Genomic DNA, 4318 nt, shown 5'->3' with positions numbered 1-4318 from the left:
TGCAGGAAGAACAAGCAAGCCATCTCTGAGTAGAGCTAGGTGGGGCTCCTCATGACAATGGTACACATAAGTTAACACCTCCACTTGGGAGCAAGCAGTTCACACCAACCTAACACATCAAGGCATTGAGGCAGGCCAGAGCACAGACAATCTATGACCTGTTTAAAATGATGGGGCCAGGAAAGTTGCAAGTTGGGTGCTGTCATCGATGCTGTTGTAACATTCTTGAGGCAAGGTACCATGAGCCTTGGGGCCTCCATATCTTCCAGGACAACAGAAGTGTCCCAGGCAACACTGGTATAGGACCTAAGTGCTTTAGGTTTAAAATTTCAGGTTGCTTGTGCCTGTGGAAAGTAAGTTATTGTAACTTCATAGGAAACTTCATTCATCCTTCAGATAGGTTTTACTTGTATTCTCTTATTTAATCGAATTTAATTATGATAGCATTGTGAAATGGTGATTTTTTTAATTTTCAATATTACAGAAGAAGAAACTAAGGTTTACAGAGATTAAAGTTTATGGAGATGTAATAAATTAACCCCAACAGCACAGTGACAACTCTGGTCTTTCGATATTGCATCTGGTGTTCTTTGAATTATCCAGTGGTTTTCAAACTTTGTTGTTCAAGGCCTTCTTCAACAATTCCATGGAAGAGTTTGTGAGATTTTGTGGAGGTTCTTAAAGCAAGTAACATTGACGTATATACACTACCTCGTGTAAAATAGATAGCCAGTGGGAAGCCGCTGTCTAACACAGGGAGCTCAGCTGGGTGCTCTGTGACAACCTAGAAGGTGGGATGGGGTGGGGATGGGTAGAAGTTCAGGAGGAAGGGGACACGTGTACTCATGGCTGATTCATGTTGTTGTATGGCAGAAACCAACACAATACTCTAAATCAATTATCCTTCAATTAAAAATAAATTAAAAAAAAAAACTTCTTAAAAACTACTGCTCAGTAATGCCTGACTTTGGTACAGCCCTTTGCTTTCAAGTACATCTGATTCCCTCAGCAATCATCACTGTGTTGTTAGGCTTCATTTTCCCCTGATGCTGCAATGATTAAGAAGGATAAATAATACATAGATAGGGCCCTGGGTGCCTTGAAAGCAAACCTCGCTTCTGCAAGAATCCCAGGCTCACAGGGCTGTGGTGAAGCAAGTGGGCAAGGCAGAAGGAAGTCTGTTACTGATACTCCGTGCCATCAAGTGATAACGCAACCGTTCCTCTTCCTGTTGAAGGGTTTGAAGTGCTCTTAGTTATGAATGAAATTCTCTCAGATTGCTTTTTTAAAATTCCTTTAAAACACCTAGCTCTTAAATGAGTTACAGTAGCTTCCTTCCTCAGCGACTGCTCAGACATAACCGCTCAGATGTTCCTTGTGTTTGTGGCTGCCTACCATCTAAGCTTGGGGTTTTGACTCAGGAAACAATAATGCAGAGAAAGAAGCAGGGAAACAGAATTTGTTCTAGCAACAGCTAGAGTATCTAGTTTCCATGTCAGGATGGCATGCAATGTCCAGTGCTTGCAGCAAGAAAGGCTTCCTCAGATTAGCTCCATGGTATGATTTTGACAGCAGTTGTGACTCCCGCCCTCCCTTTTCATCATATGCCCATTTCAGAGCTTGAGTCTCCCAGAAATTCTGTGAACTATGCAACTCTTCTTCTCAGGGTTTGGATTTCCAGGCTCACAGTTTGGAGCTGTGTTTGAGTCTTCTCTGTGACCCTGTATCTGACTCACCAGGAAACTGAAGGCGGCCCGTCCCCTCCACGGGCACCCCAGCCCAAGCCACCATCATCATTCCTCGGTGGACGACAGCCTCCTGACTGGCCTTCCTGCTTTCATCCTTGTTCCCGTACAGCCCTGTCTTCACACAATAGTCAGGGATCTTTTAAAATCCTAAGTCAGGGGACTTCCCTGGTTGGCCAGTGGCTAAGACTTGCAGTTCCCAATGCAGGGGGCTGGAGTGGGCGGGGAACTAGATCCCACGTGTCTCAACAAAGATTGAAGATCTTGTGTGCTGCCAACTAAGACCCAGCACAGCCAAATAAATAAAGAGATATATTTTAAAAATAAATCTTAAGTCAGATCCTGCTACTCCTCTGATTAAAACCAACCCATATTTCTGATTTTACTCAAAATAAATTTCAAAATACATATTGAGTCCTAGATGATTGGCCTGTAGCTTGCTACCTTTCTAATCTTATTTCCCTTCTCTTCCTCATTTGCTCTGCTTTGACCACACAAGCCTCCCTGCTGTATATCAAAATGCCGAGCATATTCCTTATACTAAGCCTTTAGCCTTGCTGTTCCTTCTGCATGGAGCACTTTTCTCCAAGATGCCACTGTGACTTGCTTCCACACTCAGTTAGGTCTCTACTTAAATGTTATTTTACAAGACAGGCCACCTTGACCACCTTATTTAAGATAGCGATCTTTTTCTCTGCCAGATCCTTTCCTCTGCTGGAGTCCTCTATTTTTCTTTTCTAAATCATTTTCTTTTCTGAATCTGAATCATTCCTCTTTATTTTATTTCTTTAGTACCTGAAATACAATATATTTATGCACTTGTTTATTGTTTATCTTCCCTACTACACTGTAAATTCCTTGAGAATAGGACCTTCGTTTTTTTGTTTTTTTTTTTTAGGACCTTTGTTTTTCACTATATCCCCTGAGCCTAAAAAAGTTCTTAGCACATAGTGAGCACTCAAGAAACATATATTAAGTAGATGTGTTGACCAAATAAATTCCACTTCTGCTTAGACCAGCTAAAGCTGGCTTCTATTTCTTACAACATAAACTCCTAAGGGCCTTATCTGATAGACATAGTGTAGGGCCTAGTACATCACGGAATCAAATTGATCTTTTGTTTAGTGCTCTTGGGCAAAGTCACTTAACATACTGGGACTCAGTTTCTTTATATGTTGTGCTTTTATAAGATAATTTTACAAATTTTTTAAAAAGCTGAATTTCAAAGCAACAATAGAATAGTGATTTTTCCAAATTACCTCATTCTTTAGCTTTTTCAGTTAGCACTGTATCTTCTTAGAAATGAGTCACCTCTCCTCAAGATTTTCTCATTCTCAACTAATCTTAAATACTGCCACTGCCACTTGTCACTATTGCCACTCATATCATCATCACCATTATCATTAACTAAAAGCAACAATCTAAAAGAAAGATCTGGGATGCGTGCTAAGTTGTTTCAGTCATGTCCAACTCTGTGCAACCCCATGGACTGTAGCCTACCAGGCTCCTCTGTCTGTGGGATTCTCCAGGCAAGGATGCTGGAGTGGGGTTGCCATTTCCTTCTCCAGGGATCTTCCCGACCCAGGGATCAGTCCCATGTCTCTTATGTCTTCTACATTGGCAGGCAGGTTCTTTACCACTATTGCCAGCTGGGAAGCCAAGATTTGGTAAGTAAATGCTAAGGAGGGGTTTCCCTGGTGGCTCAATGGTAAAGAATGTGCCTGACAATGCAGGAGATGCAGGTTTGATCCCTGGATCAGAAAGATCCCCTGGAGAAGAAAATGGTAACCCACTCCAATATTCTTGCCTGGGAAATCCCATGGACAGACGAACCTGGTGGGCTACAGTGCATGGGGTGACAAAAGAGTCTGACATGACTTAGTGATTAAATAACAAAATAAAATGCTAAGAAGTTCAGAGCAAGAGAAAGCTCATTGTGAACAGAGTTGAAAGACGGGTGGGACTGAAGGTAGGCTTGGATGAAAGACAGAATTAAGGCGATCAGGGACTTCCCTGGTGGTCCAGTGGCCAGGACTCTGTGCTCCCAATGCAGGGGACCCAGGTTCAATTCCTGCTCAGGGAACTAGATCTCACATCACAACTAAAGATCCCATGCGCCATAAACAAAGACACAACTAACACCGGGCACAGTCAAATAAATAAATAATAATATTTTTAAAAAGAGGTGATCAGAGGGGAAAGGTGATCTACAGACACTTTATACACATGCAAACAGCACTGCAGGCACATGAGGAGCAGGTGGAAGAAGCTGAAGCAAGCAGGGTCTAGTTTAGGAGGGGTTCCCACAAGCTATGCATGAGCTTCTCTTGATCTCTAGGAAAAGATTTAGAGATCTTGTAGCTTAAAGCTGTGTCTCAGGTCTTTAAATTGTACAGTATCCACATCCTCAACCAAATTTTTCTTCTTCCATCTTATTTGTTTATTTTTGGCTGCTCTGGGTCTTGGCTGCTGTTCCTGGGCTTTCTCTATCTGCGCCGGGTGGGGCTGCTCTCGCTGCAGCGGGCAGACTTCCCAGGCCGGTGGCCCCTCGTTGCCGAGCACAGGCTCCAGGG

The 4318-nt window shown here is 42.8% G+C and overlaps 1 non-coding gene across 1 annotated transcript; it reads left to right on the top strand.

Moving 5' to 3' along the window:
* Window positions 1–3755: 3755 nt before the first annotated feature.
* Window positions 3756–3828, top strand: TRNAG-CCC. Its single transcript has one exon. It is a non-coding gene; the product is annotated as a tRNA-Gly (tRNA).
* Window positions 3829–4318: the final 490 nt, after the last annotated feature.

Source organism: Cervus elaphus, chromosome 14, assembly GCF_910594005.1.
Source record: "Cervus elaphus chromosome 14, mCerEla1.1, whole genome shotgun sequence".
NCBI lineage: Eukaryota > Metazoa > Chordata > Mammalia > Artiodactyla > Cervidae > Cervus > Cervus elaphus.
Note: the sequence above shows the minus strand (reverse complement) of the source record. Positions and strands in the feature narration are given on the sequence as shown.